The sequence below is a fragment of the Microtus oregoni genome, unplaced genomic scaffold, assembly GCF_018167655.1.
Source record: "Microtus oregoni isolate MIOR12 unplaced genomic scaffold, Mior012 000008F_ref0000371, whole genome shotgun sequence".
Lineage (NCBI taxonomy): Eukaryota > Metazoa > Chordata > Mammalia > Rodentia > Cricetidae > Microtus > Microtus oregoni.
Window position 1 is genome coordinate 27,945,552 of NW_024543067.1, and position 24,030 is coordinate 27,969,581.

At 36.9% G+C, this 24,030-nt stretch overlaps 1 protein-coding gene across 2 annotated transcripts in view; it reads right to left on the reverse strand.

The window, feature by feature from the left end:
* Positions 1 to 24,030, reverse strand: part of Cntn5 (contactin 5) — a 1,138,775-nt gene that overhangs the window by 451,214 nt on the left and 663,531 nt on the right. The gene's annotated exons all lie outside the window — the stretch shown is intronic.

A 24,030-nucleotide genomic window follows, 5' to 3' on the forward strand; every position in this document is an offset into this window, starting at 1 on the left:
TCATGTTTTATAATTTCTATAAGTTAATATTAAATAGAAGAAATGATATTATGAAACTTCCATTTTTGTTCATTATTAAGAAATATTTTATTTTCATTCTATTTAATTTCCTAAATTGTGCTACATTAAGAAAAGAAAAAAGTGTACATAACATCTGAAAAATATTGAACTATTATGTGCTCAGAAAATAATGTGGTAGTTTGAATGCGAGTGGTCCCCATAGGGTTCTGCTTGAATACTTGGCCACAAGGAGTAGAACTGTTTGAAATGATTACAAGGATTAGTAGGTGTGGCCTTGTTGGAGAAAAGGTTTCACTAGGGTTGAGGTTTGACATTTTAAAGGGCCATGATAGGCCCATTCTCTCTCTCTCTCTCTCTCTCTCTCTCTCTCTCTCTCTCTCTCTCTCTCTTTCTGCCCTCTCCTGACTCAGGATCAGGATGTAGCTCTCAGCTATTTCTACAGTACCATGCTTCCCTCTTGCCTGCCACCACATGCTCATGACCATAATGATAATAGATTTACTTTTGAGGTAGGAAGCTCCACCTTTAATCTGGCCCACACCTTCTGGTGGCAGCTTATATAAAGTGTATGGAAGAAGAAAGCTTGCTCTCTTTGCTTGCTTGCTTTCACTGTCAAGTCCATTCTTTATTGGCACTAGAATATTCTTCTTTGTTTTTCTGGTGTGTACAAAAGCCAGCTGAGGCAACCAGTCTCATGAAATGAACAACTAGTATAATTTTGGACCTTCTATTGATAGATAGCAATTGTTGAAATAGCTGGACCACAGTACCTCATTTTAAGAAATCAACACACACATACACAAACACACACACACACACTCATTCTATAAGTTCTGTTCCTCTAGAGAACTGTGACTAATACAGTAATAATTTATTGCATAGTTTTGGAAAACAATCTGAATAGAATGAGATTAAGCAAGACACACATTGGATTTTTGCATCTCTAATATAAACTGAACTGAACAATTTGCTAAGAATGGGAGACTTTTTAAAACATTTATTTGATTATACGGGTGTTTGGCCTGCATGTCATTGTGTGCATCACATTCACACCTCGTGCCCATGAGACCAAAGCAGGATACCAAATCTCCTGGAACCAGGGTTACAAGCAGTAGCCAGCTGCCAGATGGGTGCTGGAAATCGAACACAGGTCTTCTGAAACTGTAGCCGTTGCTCTTCACTGTTGAACCCTATCTCCAGCACCAATCTTGGGATACTTTTAAGAATCAGAAGATTGCTCAGAGAAAATATTTTATGCTAATGCCTGCTAACTAAATGTAAGATAAAAGTCAGGTTTTGCCAGTAAGCTTTCTCATAATTAAAATAATCTAAAATCACTTCAGGGCCTCAGACAGATATTTTGAGATATAGAAACATTCCCATGATTTAGAAATAACACGTTAGGTGCTAAAGTATCAAATTAAATTTAACATTTCTCTACTGTAAAATCGCAAATACAATTTTTTTGAAAGTCAAGAAAAATATATTTTTGGATGTTTTCCACGCTTAAAATGAGCATGCTCTTTACCATCACTGAGAAGAGATCTGTGTCCTTTAGTCTAGAGTCTTCCACAGCCTGAAAAGATGTATCAAGTTTACCTGGAAATAGCTAATGCCTTTGAGCAAAGTGTACTGGAGAATAGATTGTAGAGAGACATGACATCTCTTTTAGAACCAGAAAGCAAGCATAAGTTGTAGGCAGCACGTAGATGTGCTGGGAAAATGAAGGAGAATGAGAATTTGCTTTTATGGCCTAACTTGAGAGTGTCTTCATTTTCAGAGTAATTGTCTGCACTAGGTCTGTGCATCCTGCCTTACAAATAACAGAGAGAAACATCCCAACTCCTCTGAGCTATGAAATAATTATAAATATGAGCTTGAGATTTTGATCAAGGTAAGTATAAAACTTAGTAGAAAACTAAGACACTTTATTTAACATTTAGTTAGTTTTGGTTAATTATGCAAAGAAATAGTCTTACTTGTTGTAATTTCAGACACATATATCATTGTGTTTTGTTACTATTTGTCCCCCTCTTCCCTCCATATTCTACTGTTGATAATTGTGGTAGTAAATCTTATGTATACACACACACACACACACACACACACACACACACACACACACACACACAAAATACTGCCAAGAAGGTCATCAATTGGTTTGTACCATTAACAGATGAGCTGAACCATGACTGGGCTGTGTATTCCTCATCAGAGCACTGCCCTCTCTGTGCATCCTCTCATCTGTTCTTGTTGTGATTCCCTTTTGGTTCATGAATGTGAACCCAAAACTTTCACTGTAACCTGGCTATGAATTCAACCATACAGCTCTCAGGAAATGCATATAAAGATGTCAAAGATGGAAGTCCAAAAGTGAATAAATTGTTTTCCCGACCTCCATGAAGTTCTAATCTAGTGGAAATGAAGGCCAGCATGCATATGCTTTTAATGCAGAGTGGAAGAAAAGTAGATTTAGAGACCTGCAGGCTCCCTGTCACAGTTGCAGAAGCCTCTCACTCAGCCAGCAGCCATAGAAAATATTTCTCAGCGGAAAGACCTGAGCTGGCATTTTAGGGAATGCAGGGATCAATTGGACTTGAATTCTGAATGCAAGATATCAGAGCTCTAAAGAAATCAAACTTTGGAGTCATATTTGCAAATCATATTGTTTGCTTCCTTTTAACAGTAATAAACACATTTTTTGATCTAAGTCATTCCCTTCCTCATTATCAAGTACTGACAATCTTCAAATGGTCTTTATTGAATTTCTAAAATTTGTTTAAACTAACTAACTATGTGTGTATATATATATATATATATAGAGAGAGAGAGAGAGAGAGAGAGAGACAGAGAGAGACAGAGAGAGACAGAGAGACAGAGAGAGAGAGGAAGGGAGGGAGGGAGGGAGGGAGAGAGAGAGAGAGAGAGAGTCATGAGCCATAAATGTCCCTTGCCTTCATGTGATTTCAGTCTAATAGCATTGGTAAAGTATTCCTAAGTGCCTCAAACTATTTCATTCTGTACATTCATAGAAGCAAAACTGCATACCCTGAGGAAAGAGGTGAGAGGGCTTTACTTGGTGTCTAAATGTTCGGAACAGAGCTTTCCTCCTTGAATGAAAACACACATAGGCTCTGGGAACACAAGGCTTCCCCCTGGCCCAGGTGCTCATTTCACTTATGGAAACTTTGGGGTAAGAGAGATTTCTATCTCTAAGTCTGTTTTCAACACAGCCTTCAAAGATGGAGGGCAGAGTTTAAATCTGGACTCTATACCACAGTTGCTGTGTGCCTGATCATGTCTGTGTAGCTCTGTTCGTCAGCTTCTGTATTTGTAGGACGGGAATACCCAAGTTCATTTTATAGCATCATGGAATAGAGCAAAGTCATATATGGAATTGGAATGATTTCTAGGGAAACAAATTAATGTTAGTTTCATTGCATTTATTATCTCTAGTTTGTGCTTAGCCTGTGCCACAATCTGGTAGGAATAGCATGTCCTCAATTTATCTCGTTCAGCTGAGATTAATTTACAAAGTAAGAGCATAAAGACTGTCTTTTAATTTAGATTTTACACTGAAGAATTTAAGTAGTGAGAGAGTAACCCTTATATATCTATATAAGCAAATTAGGGGGGAAGTGGGGGTAAATGCAGAAACTGTGGATTAAAGAAAAATTAGCATCTGCATATTCTTGTGATTTTTCTCTGTAACAGCAGGACTGCTCTTCTCCCCATATTTCTGAGAATGGATTAGGAGAAAAGTGACTCTTAATTTTTTCTGAGAAAATCACTTCTCAGCTGGTCAGTCTTTTAATAAGTACCAATGTTGGCAGTATTAGTGGAACCTCGTTAGGTATTCCTCATTTCTTCTTCTATTTTCTCACTTTATATAGATCAGACCTTAGGGAATGTGCCTTACAGTAATTTCTAAAGTGGCCTAGAGATTTTGCGATAAAACTCAATTAACCTGGTGCTCTCACATCCTGGGATCCCAGCTGGAAGATGGGTAGGAGTAAATATTAATGCCTCCTTCAGACATCTCTTCCTCAAATGACCCTGAGATCACTAAAGTTAGATTATTTAATAAAATCATGGTCTGCTGAGTCGCAGTGACATTGCCACATCTTTTAGTGTCAGAACTAACAATAATCCTTTTCATTATTTTAAAGGTCATTTTAGAGTTAAAATACTGCCACTGAGTATGAACAATATTAATACAAGTGAAATGGAATATATAGAGCAGGGATTCCTTAGGGTAACATTTAATAATAAAACAAAATAAAACACCATTATGATAAATGATGTATTTTAACCCCTTGCTATATTTTAAATATTTGTAAATTTTCTGACACCTATTAAATTTCATAATTCTTCATATGTCCCTAAGTGTGAAAATATTTCTACAGAGAACTTCAGAACTCTAAAATATTGATGATACCATTAAAATGTGTGGTGGGACACCATCTTGTCAGCTCTTTACACACGGGGAGCAGATTGAAGGCTGTGGAAAAGTGAAGAAGCCACACCATATCTGCATGGAGAAGGAGGTTCTCCATACATTGCCTATAGTTCTAATTTTACTTTAAATAAAACTACTCTAAAACATCAAATGATTTGTGGCGGCTTTCCTAATAGCAACACTGAGACACGTAAAAGCAGAGGACCACCGCACACTGTGCCTAGAGAAAGCAAAAGTCCTGCAGTCCCCAGGCCCTCCATGTGACTCAGTTTGTCATCAAAGTCAGCATGAAGAAATGTGATACCTGACCATTGCCAGGGCGACTGTTAAGCAGTCCTATCTTTGGTTCATGTTCACTGTGCAATTTCAGGCCTCTTCTGTTTTATAAACCTTTAAGGGTGGATGGAACACCTCAGCAGAGCCCGTTGTACGAAGTACACTTAGAAAAGCTTCTAAACAATATACATTTTCTCAACTGGGTTTCTGCATCCAGGTGGAAGAGAATTTGAAACAGCCCAGATCAAATGTACTCCTTGCCTCAACTCAGCATTTCTGCCTTACATATTAACTTTACTCCATTTCGACTGTGTGAGCCAGAGAGCACTATAGAGAAGCTCTCTGTGTGAAAGCACCGTTTGAATGTCAAGCATCAGAACTAATCATTCTTACATACAAAGAGAACAGCTCATAGGAATGCAGTCCTAGTCTTTGCGGGAGACTGAAAATCAGAATTAGCCACAGAGTATGGAGAAGAGTTCTATCCGATCTACCTACTTCTCAGATTCACTGTGAACAATTATAACCACAGTGATGCAAGGCTGGAGAGCTTTATCTCCTTCTCCATGTTATAAGGGCTGGTGGTATATATAAAGATGTAGCATGAAAACATTACATATCAAATTGATAAGACTTTTATTTCAAAAATAAAATCTTCCTATTTGGATTTTGGTTATTATAACTGCAGTATTTATGCAGTATCTCTTTAAATAATGACAAGCATAATGTGTGATTACTTAAATCAGTATTTTTTTCTAATATGAACCGCTGAGGAAATCACTGCAGTACTAGTTGTAGAGTGTGACCACATTAGCAATGAAATGATTCCCATTCCTTTGGTTAATGAAAGGCTGCAGTAAAGTCTGAACTCTAGCAGCTATATTCCCTTTCATTGCCTTATTCTTTTTGTGTTACACAAAGATAAACAGTGGTTTATAACACTGCACACATAACACTGTTTGCTACTAAATGGTCCAGGTAAAAAAAATAGCTTCAAAAAACATGATTACCACAAGTTTAGAATCTCTCCTATGGACAAATTATGTATTAGCTACATCAACAAAGTATAATTTTTGCTTAATAACTGTTTTGTATATGTAATTTAACTATGTTAAAGTTAAATTCTTACTCTTTATTTAGACAGAAAAGGGAAGATGATGTGGGATATTCTTTTGTATATATGTTGCTTTTATTGGTTAATGAATAAAGCTATTTTGGTCAATAGCTTAGCAGAGCAAAGCTAGGTAGAAAACCCAAACAGAGATATATAGATAGAGTAGGCAAAGATATCTAGATAGAGTAGGTGTCAAAGAGAAACCATGTAGCTGCTGAAGAAAACAGATACCCTGAAAACTTGCTGATAGGTCACAGCCTCATTGTGATACACAGATTAATAGAAGATGTAAGAGTCAGTTTATAAGAAGCCTGAGCTAGTAGGTCAAGCAGTGTTGTAATTTACAGTTTCTGTGTAACTTTTCTGTTCTCAGCAGTCAGGAAACAAAAGAGTGGTCTCCATTTATACCTTTTCCACCCCTTTTCTCTTATTTTGTTTTATTTTTGTTGTGAGGGGAATGCAGGAATGGTGGGAAAAAAAACAGGGAAATAAATGGGATCAAGATACATGATGTCAAAAACATATATGTAGCACAAAAAATAAAAATCCAAAGACAGATACTGAGGTTCAAACCAAAGTCCAAAAATGCAAAGCAGTCAAACCATTGAAGAAGTCTTATCTCTACCAAAGCTGAACTACTGTAGGATCAGCAGACTAAACAGACAAAGCAACTTAAATAGACTAAACAGACTATGCCCCTCTCTCCTCTCATTTTATATTTCCTCTAGTGCTGGGATAAAGTTGTGAGGCATTTGTTTCAGCATCAATTGTGAGTAGCCCAGGGTGGACTTAAACTCACAGAGATTCTTCTGCTTTTGTCTCCCAAATCTTGGAATTTAAAGTGTTCACCACCACTGCCTGACCTTCTGATCTTTAGGCAAGCTTTATTTATTAAAAACTAAATAAAATATCACTATATTTCCCCTTTTGTGTAAAATAAAAAAGGCTATAATCAATATAATAAAAACTGTATCCACCTACATAATGTACAATAACTAATGTAATATATACAGGCAAAAAGTACATCAACAATGTCTAGTCAATTAACAATTGACTAATTTAGACAAAATACTCCATATTTATCCCATCTTGGTGAGTCCAAGTTCTTGTACCCATTATTTTCCATCATAACTTTATTTCTGCATCTGTTACACAAAGAGAACTATAACTATTTAGGCTTCAACTCCCTCAGAGACCCAAGAAGGAAATAATACTGAGTAAGCAGGAAGTACAAGCACGTAACTTCCAAAAAAAATGTAAAAATGACAGAAATATCAGGTTGTCTGGACAGTCACCCAAAGTTCCTCTGCAATTTTGGGGCATCCATCTTTGACCTACAGCCTTAGAATACCTGACAGAATTTTCTGTGAAGCAGGATATTATGAAAGACTGTCTTTCCTTGTCTTGCCAATATTTGGCATTTACTTTTTTTTTCTCTTGCTTGTCCAATTACGACAACATAATGTCAGCAGTCAAGGCAGAGATAATTTCTTCCCTAGTGCCTAACTTTTGCCATAAAAAAGTAAACTCTATGTAGAGTTTCTTTGATAACCATTATCTTCTTTGAAGTATATTGGTGTTGCCAAGAGCAGACATGTCTTATTGTTATAAAAAGGAGCCTATGTTATTAAAACCTCATAAATGCCATATCCTGTAGATCTCTGAAATGTTTGAAGATGACCTGTCTATCTAAAGTATATCTTTGTTTGACCTTAAAAACATACCTTATGTGGCTACAGATTTGATTATATTAGGTATAACTACTAACCTGCATTTTCTTATTACACTAAAGAGTTTGTAATAATAATTTTCAAGACTAGAAATTAGCATTATATTGTTAAATGAGTTATAAAGGTACAATACTTTGAATAAGAGTAGAAATGTATGTACAGTATGTTCTAACAAAATTAATCTTAATATACAAAATTTATATACAAAAGTCCATTCCAATATAAAGCATTTAAAACAAGTAGTTTCTTTTTCAAAGTAGATTTAATAATCTATCTCTTTATCTTAATATATCTATATTCCCCCTTTTTTCTTTTTAAAGTAGATTCAATAATCTACCATTTTATCCTATCATATCTATATACTCCTTTTTTTCTGGGATGGCCCAGATGATCCAATGTTTTAGAACATATCTGTTGTGGTTTCCTCTGAGTCCTGCATCCAGAACAGCTTCAAGACTGTTGACTGAGATGTTCCAGTCTCACAGCATACTCAAGTAAGAACTTGGCCATAATCCTAAATTTTCTTTCTGTCCTCATAAGATTATCAATGCCCCCAATCAGCAGGAAGCAGCCTAGAAAACTATGCCACATCCCCCACAATGGATTATGGATGTTCGTCTTTGTTTAGTGTATTGGTTATAAGTTGTTATGGATAATCATCAGGAAAAAAAGCTAAACAAAAGAGATTAGATTCAAGGTCTTGTTTTGAAAAGAAAAAGGGGGAAACTGTGTGGGATAATGATTTTCTACACTGTGAAGATTTGTCACTTATGTTGGTTTAATAAAACCCTGATTGCCCAGTAGCCAGACGGAAGTATAGGCGAGACAATGAGACTAAGAAAATTCTGGGAAGAGGAAAGGCAGAGACATAGTCATCAACCAAACACAGAGGAAGCAAGATGAGAATGCCTCACTGAGAAAAGGTACCAAGCCACATGACTAACATAAACACAAATTATGAGTTAATTTACGTTGTAAGAGCAAGTTAATAAGCCTGAACTAAGAGGCCAAACAGTTTATAGTTAATATAAGCCTCTGTGTGTTTCTTTGGTACTGAATGGCTGAGGAAACTGGCAGAATAGAAACTTTTATCTACACACATAAAATAAATAAAAAGGAAAAAGCTACAAAATAATAGTAATAACAATAATAGTAGAAGTAGAAGTAGTAAAAGTGAGCACAAAGTAAGTGAAAAATGTAACCGTGCACTGTAAGGCTTTTTTTCTTCAAACTCAGTCTCCAATTGCTTTGAGTCTAGGCTGGTGAGGCCCATGACAGAATTAGAGCGGAATTCTGCTCCTAAGGATAGTTTCTTCGAAAGAAATTCAAAAGAAAAACTATGCAGGGGATGCTCTGTGGTACTTGGCCAGTTTGGTGAGCATTCATATGACTGAGGATATACCAAGAGACACCTGAAAGTCAATTGAAATTCACTGTTGTTGTAATTCCACTGCTCTTGACCCTGAAACAAAGACACACAGCAGGCTGGCACAGTTCAGCCAGTCGCTGGGTGTTCATCTCCCTTTCAGTACCCACATAGCTCTCACACAACAAAACTTACATTCTCATCAGATCCTGGTGCCAGAAACCAATTCTAAATGGCAATTGTTATTTGGATCTTTATGGTCAGATGGCCAATTGCCAAGCCTTGAGTCAATTTTACAGTCATTAAATTTCAAAGAAAATTTCTCACCCATTTGTATGTAGCTCACTTGCAGTATCTTTCTTTTAGCATTACCAGGTCAGAGTGACCCTTCTCCCAATCCTCCTCCTTAAGGAATCAGTTACAAAAACTGAGTCCAGCAGGAACCATGGTGCTCTACAATTTCCTCGAGTTACTATTTTAAGCATTCTGAATATAACAAAACATATAATCATTGAAGAATGAAAACAGTCTCTCACCTTGCTCCTCAGTCATCACGGTTGCTTTCCCAAACAAAGCAACTTGCCATTATTCGATCTGTAGAACAATGCAAGCTTTAATGGCAGTCGCAAGCTATTTCAAAAAACACTGCTGGATCAGAGTTCTGATCTACAGACCAGAAAAACAGGCAGGCTTGACTTGGTTTTCTTTCAAAGAAATTGAATCCATTTCTGTATGCATTTTCCTACTTATTACATTGGGATCAATTAACCCTTTTAGAAGTATTTATTTCATTTACACACACACCACACACACACACACACACAAACATACACACACACACACACACACACACACAGAGAGAGAGAGAGAGAGAGAGAGAGAGAGAGAGAGAGAGAGAGAGAGAGAAAGAAAGGTTGGCCTGGATCTCACTATGTAGACCAGGCTAGCCTCAAACTCATAAAGACTCGGCACTCAGTTCTGGGATTAAAGGAGTGTGCCACCATGCACAGCTGATTTATAATTTTTACCAAGTTGTATAACCACACCCCTGGCATTAGATGAGTTCTCTCTCTCTCTCTCTCTCTCTCTCTCTCTCTCTCTCTCTCTCTCTCAGGGAGGCTATGTTTCTCTGTATTTTTGGAGCCTGTCCTGGAACTGGCTGTTGTAGATCAGGCTAGCCCAAAACTCACAGAGATTTGCCTGCTTTTGTCTCCCAAGTGCTGGGATTAAAGGTGTGCACCACCACCACCAGGCTAGGTGAGTTGTCTCTTATACACAGTGTTTGAAATATCTCTAAAATATATCCTTGTCATTGTGACTACAAAAACATTGAATATTAAAAGTGCTGGAGAAATGCCTAAGCATCTTGTTCCTGCAGAAGACTTAGATTTCATTCCTAGAAGCCTACTTGATAGCTCACAACCATCTATAACTTCAGTTCCTGTGGTTCTGACACCATCTTCCTCCACACACACCAGGCATGCAGGAGGTACACAAAAATACATGCAGGAAACACTCATACACATAAAACAAATATGTGTTTTAAAAAAATCACTTAAAATATTAAGTAAAATTATTGTTCAAAATTTCTTGTTAAAATTGTTTTTAAGTGATTTTGACGTTTATCCTCTTTCCGGAAGAGAACATTGTTCCAGAAGGGAACATTGCTAATATCTATAGATCCTTTGCATATCTGACTGGATGATCACGAAGGACAAATATTTCCTTTATTTTGTACATGTGGTTGCTGAACCTGACATTTCATCATTAAACTTGATTTTGACTGTTAGCCATATGTTGCATTTTTCCAGGTATCCAGATCTCTTCATTAAATCATTTATCAAGGGCCAGAGAGCTGGATCACTGGAGAGGTGGCTCAGTAGGCCTGTTGACAAACAGAGGTCCTCTGCTTAATCCTGGGGACCCATGCAGGAGAAGGAGAGAACAAAGTTCCTCAACTTGTCTTTGACTTTTACTCACAGAACTGTGACGTGCCCATTACCAACTCAACTACACACAATAAATAAAATCAAAATAAATTATGTATCAAATGGCTTTTCTCTTTTCCGACCTGGATTCGGTAGACACCCCAACTCCAGGTTTAGCGTGGCTATGGTGGTTCCACACAGAGGACACCCCTGCAAGGAGCAGTACTGCAAGGATCCTCGGTGCTGTCGCGATATTTTTATTAAACTGTTTGAGACTGTCATTAAACCCACTTATCTTTGTGCTGAACACAGTTAATTGTGGCTATGACTTTTTATTTCATGACAGTGCAAAAAAGCGACTTTTTTAGCTGACATTTTTCTTCTTTTGTAAGATGACAGTTGGTCAGTGGCTAAGGCTCAATGACATTTATCAGCTACCTAATTAAAATGTAGACACTTTTATAAAAATTGCAAATGTGACCTTCATTTGTGTATTTTTGCTTGCTAGCATGTTTATTGAAATGTCAAAAAGAACCCCGCTCTGTTCTTTTCCATAATGTTTAATTACATTATATTGAAAGAGTTCATTACTTGGTTACCATGGAATAGAAAATCACACAGCCTCTCTGGAGAGTGGGACACTATAGTTTCCAACCTCTACAGGGCATGAATTGAAAGTATGTGTCCATAGATTGCCAAAACAACCAGGTGAAAGTAGAAATTTGTTCAATTAACTCTTTGGCTTTGTTTCCTAATTCCAAACAAAACCTTTTTCTTTTTCTTTCTCTCTGTTCAAAGCTTTGTATGCATGGCTTAATTGCTTTAGTATTCCAGAGGGACAGCCCAGACTTTTTATGTCACCTTCAGACTTTGCTATCTGACTGGTTCTAGGAATTTTTCTGTTGGTTTCAGACAAACTAGCAATTTTTATCCAAAGCCCATTATGATGTACATTTTACCTGCACTAGGCCCAGTATCTGTAAGTGCTTCTGTAGTTCAGTGTGGAGTTTCCTTCAGGAGTCTTTCACTCAGCCTCCACAGTCTGGGGGAGTAGAGTTTCTTCTCTCTATCAATGTCTGACCCAAATATTGCTATCATTCCTTCAAAGTCTGCCCAGAAAAGTAAATGTTTCTTGACTAAAGAGACATTTCCCATTACTCACTAGAAATTTTATACTCCATTTTCTGTATTCCTTTTCTTAAAGTTTTGTCAAAATTGAATTACCTTTGGTTTCTCGAATGAGCTAGACCTTCAACTGACTACTTCCCTTTTCCTACCATTTATTAATAGTGAATCAGTGGATATATTATAAAGATATAATTGGAAGTATTTCCCACTTATATAAGTTTTATTTAGAAAACTAAGTTATTTTATTTTAGAAAAATAATTATAATTCGAGAGTGATTGAAACACGAATAAATTATACACATTTATAAATATACACATTTCTTTTCTTGTAGTGTACCTACGGACTTTTAGGTGAACAATCGACTGTTCTAAAGTCTATCATAATATCACACTTTACTCCAAATATCAGGACCACAAAGAAACATACACGTCTTAGTGTAAAGTCAAAGATATACTTGAGCTCACAAAGGATTTGGAGAATTAATGTAGTGTATATAATTTTGGAGCTTAAAAAACAATGCTGTTGAACAGTAAAAGTCTGGATGATATCTTAAAGATTCATCAACCCGAAGATAAAACTAGTTCTTAAAAAACTGGGAGTTGAATATTTTTCCATAAGTGTCAATATTTTACAAATGAAGATGTACATTTGTTCAATTCATTTTTATTCATTTTTAGTCAAGTTAGCAAATATGTTTCCCCAAATGAATGAATCTACTGTATTTAAAATGTGAACTTATAGATAGTTTTATTTATTCTTCTCATTTGATAAAATAGGATGTTATAAAGTACAATTGACTAGCTTTCTATCTTATACTTTGTTATTTTCTGAGGTATGTTGCCAATAAAATTTCATGAAAGAAGAAAAAGATGTCAAAGTCCCTGTTAAAGGCTTACTCAGAATTCCTCTTCCCAAGCAATACAAACATTTATGGCTATGAATTCCTAAAGTGGGACTTTTGGATGGAAGATAATATTTTTAAGAGATAATTTTAAAATTATGGGTTAGGAATATAGTTCCATTGGCACAGTGTTTTTTAGTATGCATGAGATCCTATGTTTGGTTTCCCAGCACCATCTAAAACTTGGCATATACAGGTTATAATTTTAATGCTTGAGGAGTTCAGGAGCACACGTCCACCCTTAGATACATAGCAAGTTCAAAGTCAGCCTGGGCTACATGAGGGACTGCCTTAAAAATTAAAAATTATTAAATATTTCAAATACTTTAAAATTTTTCCAAAATTCAATAGCATAAAGTAAAATTCCAATAACTTACTCAGTCCTGGAGGCAAGTGTCACCATTATCACAAGCAAAGAAGATATGACAACAATCTGAGTGTTGTTATGTCTATAGAATGATGAATAATATTTTTTAAAAGTTTATTTATTCTTAATTGTTTATTCCATATTTATACTACTACACACAAAACAAAAACCTGTAACTTGATAGACTAGATTCCTAGTTATCAAACCTATTTGGTTCAAGTTCATTCCTAACCTTGTTGTTCAATGCATGTGAAACTAGGTCAATACTTATCTCTCTGTGCTCCTGTAAAACTGTAATGCTAGCTACTTCACAGTGCTTACTGTGAAGACTGAAATAATGTATTTCACGTTCATGTACATTAGTAAAAATGTCAGTCTATCAGGTATGCCGCGAACATTAATTTGTTTTTATTTTTGCTTCTGCGATATAAGCTTACATTTTAAATCACTGTGATAGACATCTTTTCATTCTTCAAAGCAATGTGAGATTACTGCTTAAAATAAATTTTACTTTTCAAGAATAGAATCCCCTGGTTTGTGTGTCATTGGGTATCATTTTTGGTGATGTTACTATATACATTGGAGAGATGGTTCAATGATTAAGAGTGCTTGACTTTCTCTTTTAGAGGACCCAGTTTTGAGTCTCAGCACACACTACATTTTATAACCCTTCTAACTCCTGTTCCATGAACCTTCTTACCTCCATGGGCTTCTGCATATGTGATGCACATACATATATACTCAATCCCACATTTACATACAATAAGTAATTAAAATTTATTATAACTCAAGATTTGGGAGTGCTTCACAGATAAATTGGATTAGAAGTGAAGGAAGAAAAGCCTTCTGCCCAAAGATATTTTCTGTTGAAACAGAAAGGGAGCTTCCCTTAATGCAAACACACTTTATATAAAAAAGAACAGATTTCTTTTTCAGAATCAGCAGTGGAAAAGTACACACGATAAAATGAGATTTTTTTTTCTTTTCTGTCTCTATTGAGGAAAAATTTAATCTTGCCAAGAAATAGCTGAATAAAAATATTAATGTTTCCTGGTGATATTAAAGTACATAAAATGATACACCAGCTATCCTGTGGGCTTCCTCAAAGGAGTCCTTACCATAAGCATTAAGTGTCTCCCCTGCTGCAGTGGAGAAACATGTTGAATTAACCCCCTACAGGGTTCGCTGCAGAGCCTTGCATGTGGTCAGTGCTGAGTTAGAATGAATGAATACAAAAGCATCTAAAAGCTGTAAGAAGAATTTTCTATACAAATATACATAATATTAAATGACCTTATTCCTCGGAAGCTATGCAATGAGTTCAAAGACATTCCTATTGTTGCATCAGAATTCACAGGCCTAGAAAAGCTTTCATTTTGAAAGTTTTCCCTTTTGTTAAATGTTCGCTCATTTTTGCCCCAGTTTTTATTTTTTATTTTGAAACAGGCTTTATAGCTGTCTGACTTTGTTACTAATTGTTTTATATATTAATAAAAACTATCCCTATTTCTGACAATAAAAATCAGGAAAGCTTGAGGAATCGACAGTATTAATTAAACAAACAAACAAAAAGATCAAGGCTAGGATACTGAAAATATGCCTGGTCAAGGCAAACCACAAAATGTACAAAGAGAATAATAAGAACTGCAGGAGATGGTTGGTAATAAAACAAGAAGTTTGAAGGTTTTTGTTATTTTCTCCAGGATGGTGAGATGTGCCAAGTACTTAATGGGAATTTAACCCAGTGAAATGTTAAGTTTGGGAGGTTTAGGCACTATTCCTGATTGCCCAAGCATATAAATTATATTGTGAAGAAAAAATTTCACTAAAGCAAGTAGTAATTAGAATCAGAACAGGTTATTGTCTGCCTGGCATTTTGACAAAGGTGTGGAGGGAAGTTCTTTAGACTTAAACCACAGAGAATCACAAGCGAGCATTTAAGTCATGTACTAAAGGCTTAATTATAGACAAACACACATCTGATCTGTTCTCTACTGGCTCAGGTTACTAAGATGAGTCCCGGATTCATAAGCCTACATATGGAGTAGCATTCCCTCTTCTTTAGAATAAAGCAAAATTGCAAATTGTCCTGAAACACATGTGTTCCTTTCTTCACCTTCACCTTGCTGGCAACTGCAAGCTTTTAATTAAAAGAATTGACTGAGTAACAAGGGGAAGGATTGTTCCTTGGTCTTTTTTCTTTTCATTCTTTTTTTTTTTCATTTAAAACTACTTTCTCTTTGGAACTAAACCTGCAGGCCGAAATCTCAAACATATCCTTACTACCATGGATAGACGTGTTATATCTAATAACTGACATTTATAGACAAATCATATGAAATGATAATATTTTAAACGATACCGTTTATAAAATCAAACACACACTAATTTTAAAATCACTTTCGGAAGAAACAGACTTCATTGCCCATTTTTAAGAGCACTTATGCAGTTGTCATACATTGCCTTGCTATTCATCCGCATTCCTTCCTTGCCATGATGAGCATCCATTTAAATCTTATATTGCTGCATTTGAAGCAAGTTAGAAGACTCTATCCTTTTAACACATTGAAAATGTGTGTCTGGGAAATATGAGAAGAGGGTGTTAAGTCAGCTTTCAGGAGGGTCTGGTTTGGGAGGAGCAGGAGGAAATCATATATTGATATATTTCAAATACGTATACATGCATGGATTTCTCACAGAATGAATACAAATCAGAACTCCCATCTCCTTACAGTGATGGACTTTCTGAGAAATTACTTAAATAATGATTTTTTCTATCAACATACATATTTATTCAATATTTTAAGTATTGTGAAAAAATAGCCATGAAAGGGAGCCCATGCCAGATTCTGTCTGGAGGGCCAGGAACCAGAATCTGGATGGTTGAAAGAATGAGGATAGACCAAACATGACCTGGGGAAAAAAAAGTCAATGAAATAGTTCCCAAAGATTTACTCATAGACTAAATCCTAGCATAATGTCATCCGAGAGGCTTTATCCATTAACTGATGGGAGCAAATGCAGAGACCCACAGCCAAACATTAGGTGGAGCTCAGAGAACCGTCAAAAGAGGGGAGGAAAGATTGTAGAAGCCAGAGGAGTCAAAACACCACAAAAAAACAGCCCACAAAATTAACTAACCAGGCCTCATAGGGGCTCACAGAGACTCAAACAACAATCATGGAGGCTGTGGGGGTTTGACCTATGTTCTCTGTGTATACATATTATCATTGAGTAGCTTGATGTCCCTGTGGGGTTTTTAACAGTGGGAGTGCGGACTGCTCTAATTCTTTTGCCTGCTTTTGGGACCCTTTTCTTTCTAATGGGTTGCTTCATCCAGCCTTAATATGACAGGATGTGTCTAGTTTTATTACAACTTGACATGTCATGTTTGGTTGATATCCTTGGGGGGCATCCTGAAGGGAGAGGAGGATGAGTGGATCTGAGGGAGAGGGGATTTAGAAGGAAAGGAATGGGAAGAGAGATGAAAGGAGAAACTGCTGGAGGTATGCAATATATGAGACAAGAAAAAAATTTAAAAAAAGAAAAAAATTCACCTGGATATATTGCTAACTTTCAGAAATTGTATGAATCCCATAACATTCTCCATCAGAAACAATGAAGATATGTTAGCCTCTTTTTCTTTTACAGATTTTTATAGGCATCAAACTGTCCCCAAAGCATGCAGTAGCCAGTCTTCTCGGATAGTCTATCTTGGTTACATGACACTGTGGTGTGTTGAAATGCACTGGTGCAGCTAGCTGGACCTCATGCTGTCTACTGAGAGACCTTTAGGGTCTGCAGGCATGTATCAAGTGTTCCAGTTCAACACAGTTGAACCATGTCACAGAGACAGTAAAAGAGAAACAACATTGTCCCTAATATGGGCCAAAGGAAGCAAGTGCCACATGAGGAGATAGATGTTAACTGTGTTGTGTGACTTAAAGGGAACTTCTCATTCTTTAAAATGCTACTATTAATTTATAAGTATTCCAGTTTACATCTTGAAACAGTGTAAGTAATTAAATATGCCAAAAATCTAACAACTAACAAAACCAGTTGACTTAAAAATTCAAGTGTCTTCTAACCTCTGAAGTCATCTGTGTATGTCACTGTAGTGCAATTTCTTATTGGTCTTAATAATAAAAACCTGGAGTCAGATATTAGCATAAATGCCATTAGATTAGAGAAGTAAAGGAGCCAGCCACTAGAGAGATTTTTTACCTCTATCAAATTTGGCTCTACCTCTGGGGTGCTAGGATTAAAGGTGTGTGCACCACTGCCTGGCCTCTACAGCTAACTAGTGGCCAGCTCAGCACTCTGATTAGCAGGCAAACTTTATTTGTTAGATCACAAACACAATATCACTATATAGCTCTTAAAGAAAATATTCATGTAAAACATGTCCTGATTGAGCCCTGTGTATATGTGAAACCTCTTTTCTGGGGACTATGTGAAAGAGAAGACTGAACTTACCCACTTGAGCATCTTGCAATCTCTTTTACTTTTATCAGCGTTATGAATAAAAATTATATGTACAGCAACCCCTTTTTAAATGAATACATTTCTTCATAGATAGGATCAAGTCTGGAGATGCACAAATAGCATCTTATAACCAACATCAACTTCTAATGTTTTACTAACACTCAGGGTGTGATGTGCTCAAATTTATTTTTACATAGTTAATTTAATTTTAATTAAGTGTGTGAGTTTATACACCTGAGTAGAGGTGCTCAGAGAAGACAGAGCTTTAGATCCCCCTAGAGCTGGGGGTACAGTCACCTGTGAGCAGCCTGGTGTGGGTTCTCTGAAAGAGCAGCAATCTCACCTAAACCCTGAGCCATTTCTCCACCCTTCAGATTTCTTAAGACAGCACTGATATATACCCAAAGAATCCTCTCCCAAGCCTGAAATTCGAGGCCACCTATAAACTAACCCTAACTGCACTGTCATAGGCTATTATTAGATCCCAAAAGAATTATAATATTTTGTAGTTGTTGTTTTGTGTTTTCTTGTTGTTACTGTTATTGTTTTCTCTTCCCTTCAAATAATTTCCAATATAGTTAACGTGGCCTTCTGTGTCCTAGTTAACCCCAAATCTTCCACATAAAGCCACCTTTAATTCACAGAGGCTCATCTTTTTTTTTCCCTCAGAATTAAAGCATTTTCAAAACAGAAAAAGATATATTATAAAAAGAGATGTAAACCACTGTTGAAATACCCAGATCTATCGTAGATCTCAATATTGAGCTTGTACCAAGCTGCCCAGCTCCATCATTGCCCATTTAGATGGGTTCACGTTTTATCTCTTCTTCATCTTTGAGGACTGTGTTACCTGGTCAGAAACTCCATTCTATAGACTTCTGCATCTGCCCCAATCCAAGACTCTGTTCATTCATTGCTCATCAAAATATCTTTAGCACAGTTTTCTTTTCCTTCCAGACGATATTTTTTTCTTTTCTAAGGCTACTCCAAGCTTCAAAAAGATGAAATCTTATTGACCATAATGTTTCCACTTTGATCTTCTATGACACCAATAGAGAATCTGTTTTACCACACATTTGCAGTATGTCTCTTAATATGTAGAATAGTAATAAATGCATGTGTGACTATTAATCTCAAAAAGCTAAAACTGTAGAGAGTCACAATAGCAGCAGTGACTCTCAGTCATGTATAGAGAAGGTAGAACAGTAATGTCTCAAAAGCTTAAAGATCATGGAATTCCTTGACAGCTTCATCTTCATCCGCGCCACCCTGACCCTGTGACACACACACATGAGCAATTTGAAGATAAGGAGACTCATTGTGCACATAAATCCATACTCTAGCATAATACAGGCTTGTGCATTACAGGGGTGGCATGAAACAAGCATGAGCAAGGCAGCAGGTCATAGGATCTGTGGTAGACCGCCTCTGGACATGTATAACTCAGCATAGACTCCTTGCTTGGACATGTGCAAGCATCTTGCCCCTGGTCATACACTCATGAATTAAGAACATCCCCTGACCAAACACATAAACTTCCACATTGTAATAAGATCCCTTTCCCAACACTGTTTTTCCTGTGCCTCATTTTCCTTATCTGTCTCCTAAGAGTTATGATTCTATTTCCCCAAGAGCATGCTACAAGGATGGGAAGAAATGAGCATATATTGAAAGGCTGGGGCCAGGAGCAATGCCTAGCACAGAAACCACCCAATAAAGCCCAGCTACCATTATGACTCCTACGTAAGCTGAATTTACTTTTCTTCTGGAAACTTAACTGGGGCTAGATTTTGAATTACATACAATAAGAAAATATAAGGAAAGAATGATATAGCTATTGTTTGGCTTCACAAGAAGATTCTGGAAGGCCACGTTAATTTTCAAATAGTTTTTCTGAAATCAAGTCTATCTCCTACATCTAAATTCATCCAGAGAATTAGAAAAATGAATGGACGCTTTATTGGGGTGTCACATGTAATTTTATTTCTTTTCATTTTTTATGTCTCATTGTCTACTATACAGTTTAAGACTATGAAAATTACTCACTGTAACAAATTATTCTATATACGTATGCTTAGAAAATTGACCAATATATAATTGATTAAAATAAATGCAATTGAAATGCTTCAAAGAATTGGATTAAGTGATGAGAAACTAAGAGTCACTTTATTTTTATTTTTTTCATGAGATAGTTGCTTGGGTTCACTATTAAGAAAATAAATATTTATAGTCTTTCTGAATATTGAAGGGCAGGAGACACCGACTGAGAATAATTTAGAGTGTGCCAAGACTAAGTAACTGGATTAATTATGCAACTTGTTTACAAATTTAACATGTGAGGATTTAAAACCATTGATATTATTGCCAAAGAAATTAGAAAGCAGTAAAACCTACTAATTCAGTTGCTTGTGAGTTCACTAGTCCTGAACTTCATAACATAATTAACAATAACAAATAGTTTTTCTTCAGTTTCTCACCACTCTCACCTTGAAGATGGTCTAAGGTGCAATATAAAGAGAAATCCTCCTCAATCAGGCCTTAATCTTATCATTTTTCAAAATTCTACAGTATCAACTGGAAAGATAATTCAAATGGTAAAGTGATTGCCATGCAATCATGGCAACTCCAGTCCAAGTCTCCAGAAATCATCTGCCAAGGTCACCCCTGGGTGTCTATAACCTTGGCGAAGTACACAGAAACAGGATGAAGATGAGGGCTCTCTCGCCAGGCAGCCTGTGTGAAAGGGGCAGTGCCAAGTCTGGTGAGAGACACTGCCTCAAGAAGGCAAACTGGAGAGTGACTGAGGATGATGATTCTGTGTGCTAAGGCTATCACTTAGCAAACTTCTTTCACATATATTGTGTAAAAACCAGGTAACAACCATTTATAGAGTAATTAGATATGGTTGTACAAATATTTGTGCAAGCAATCATGCAACACAAAATGTCATAATATAGGAGAGGCAACAAGAGGCAGCACTACTGAAACTCAGGGTGAAGTGTAACATGGAGGGGGATCTGCTTGTTGTTGGGTTTTTGTCCTACCGGTACCCCACAACTGTTTAGCCCCAAAGAAAATCACACATAGATCTCCATAAATTACAAGCTGATTGTCCCATTAGCTCTAGCCTCTCACTGGCTAACTCTCACATCTTGATTAACCCATTTTTTTTGATCTATGTTAACCACGTGGCTCAGTACCTTTTTTTAGCTGGCAGCTCATATCCTGCTGCTTCGGTATCTGGGCAGGACTGGGAGTAATCAACTTCCTCCTTCCCAGAATTCTTCTGTTCTCCTTACATCATTTTTACTTCCTGTCTGGTTTTCCCGCTCACATTTTCTGCCTGGCCAATCAGCGTTTATTTGAAACGTGATTGACAGAATACAGACAATTCTCCCACACCAGTGAAGTACTTCATATAGTGAAATTACCCTGGGTATAACTGAGTTTTGTTGAGTACTAAAAAACAGAAAGTTAAAATTCCCAGTAACCACATAATCACCAATTGTCTAATAGAACAAAAACATTGTGTACAATATGTCTTCTGGCATTTTCTATTGAAATTTAAAATTGCTTCATTTTGTGTTCAATTCAAACCTCTCTCTCTCTCTCTCTCTCTCTCTCCCGTGTGTGTGTGTGTGTGTGTGTGTGTGTGTGTGTGTGTGTGTGTGTGTGGTCTCATGTAGGCCAGGCTGACCTTGAAGTCCTGATTCTTCTGCCTCCACCTCTGAAGGATTGAGTTTGCAGGCATGTGTCACCATGCTCTGCCCAATTATTAATACTTTATAAATAAGCTTGTAAAAATGTATTTTTGAATCTCTAAGGCAGTTTCTTTAGGAGGGGCTTTCTCAATAGCAATATAAACTTAAAACGTGTCGTTAAAAAAAGCAAAACCAAAAATTGAGACTTTATTATATCATCATTTTCTCTAGTGATTTTGAATTTATGAATGTGTAATTTGTTTTGTCAAATAAATTTCTTTAGTATTATCATTCTTGATTAAAAGCACATAAAAACTAGACAGAATAATATAGTCCTTGTTGCTTTGAAAAATAAATGCAAACCTTGGTGACCATGTACGGTAACGCAAAGCTCCGTGGATGGGGTGTAAATGAGCTGTTCAAGACACATGCATGAAGTTAGGGAATACTGTTTCTCACTAAAAACTATTTTCTTCTTGATTATTGGGTTGTTTTAAGTTGTGAACATTGTGACATTTTCCATAAAAAGTATCCCCTTAATATAATGTCTGGTGCTCACAGAAGGAATCACTGAACTGGGCACATGGGAAATGGAGAGCCTTTTCTTCTCAAAAAGAGAAGTTCTAAAAGGCAGCAAACTTAATGAAGAAACAAGGTATTTTGGCCTTTAAAAAACTTCTATCCTGGCCGGTCGGTGGTGGTGCACGCCTTTAATCCCAGCACTCAGGAGGCAGAGGCAGGCAGATCTCTGTGAGTTCAAGGCCAGCCTGGTCTACAAGAGCTAGTTCCAGGACAGGAACCAAAAGCTAGGAGAAACTCTGTCTCGAAAATCCAAAAAAAAAAAAAAAAGACAACAACAACAAAAACCTTTTATCCTATTTTTTTCCACTATGGCCTCAATTTCTAGATGAGAGATGCATAGTTCTGTGAATTTTATTTTTAGTCACATGTTCAAGTGGATTTAACACAAATGTACAGGGGTCAGAACTCAATCGGTTCGTGTAGCAAATACTCCTTTAAGGCAGGAGAGGTTAAGACCAACTTAAATAATTAGCAAAGCCCCAAAAGTGCTAAAATTTGTGTTTCATTCTGACATGACATATTATATGATTACTTTCCTTCAGGAAGCAAGTACTTGAGCCCCACCAGCTGTTGCTAGGTCTCCAAGGTGAGGAACCAGGGGTTTTCTACATTTGGCAGTGCTGGCTCTTGTTGGAATGTGTCCTCCCTTTGTTTCCATCCAAACAGGTAAGCTTTGAGGGAGATTTGGGAGAGTTTTGTAAGTAAACTTTAGTTTTGAAATAAAGTTGTTTGAGTTTCAAGTTAAGCATTCTGTTGATTGCAATCCCTCCCTCTGGTACTCTGATTCCTTCATGGGAGAGGTAGTTCTGCATCTTGCCTCCTATGGGACACACAGTCGCATGCTCTAAGACAGGTCTGACAAATATGGGACTGACTTGACCAGTTTTACCCAGGAAGTCTGCATCTCAGTTGTACATCATTCTCTGTAATGTTTCATCATTAATGTATAATGTAAGGCCTACATGAAAATGGTCTTATTTGGAAGCAAGATGTTTGACTTTACAACATTATTGAAAACAGAACTATGCCAACAAAATGTACTTAACTGTGGCCACTCTAGGACAGGTTTTTTACAGCCAAACACCCTTCCAGCAGCTCAGTAAAAAGCAGCCACTATAGTCACAGTAATGACCAGTGTGGATTGACACAGCAACAGAACATCTGTAGAGGTTTAAGGGATTGACCCCAATTCCCTTCTGATGGCCTTGTCAAGTCATGGCCACTATATCTTATGTTTATAGACATGATACAAGCTGGACTGATTGTAAAATCTTCCCCAATATAATTTCTTAAAATGCACGCAAATCACCAGTGACTTTGAGTTATATTAGTGTCTTTTAAAACAACAGTTCTTTTGTGAAAATATTTTGACAACTACTTTCATGTAACACAGGAGTGAATATCTGGAAAGCAAATTTATTATGAAATATTTAGAATGGATTCATGTTCCCAGAAGGACAGAGGCCCTGCTGATTTCCAGAATCTAAACTGGAAAGGCTGTTTGAAAACACACAAGGTAGATGGGGCAAAGCAAAGCAACAATGCTGATGGAAAGAGCAAGAAAGAAGAACAGGTAGTGGCAAACACGTGGCTGTGTACTATAGGCACAGCTCAGCACAGAGACATCAACCTCCCACAGAGGGACCCAGAGTCATTTGATACCTGAGTCATGAGAAAGAGAACACATATCTCTACCTGTCCTATCAGTCTACTGAAACACTTGGACTTTAGTTCTTGATTTTTTTTTAAATCTCTGTCCTAGTCAGGGTTACTGCCCCTGTGACAAAACAGCATGGCCGAAAGCAAACTAGAAAAAAAGGGTTTATGTGACTTACACTTCCACATTGTAGCCTACCATCGAAGGAAATTGGGATAGGAAACCAAGCAAGACAGGAACCTGGAGGCCGGAACAGATTCAGAGGCTATGGAGGGTTTCTGCTTACAATCACTCATTAAGGACTTTCCCTACAC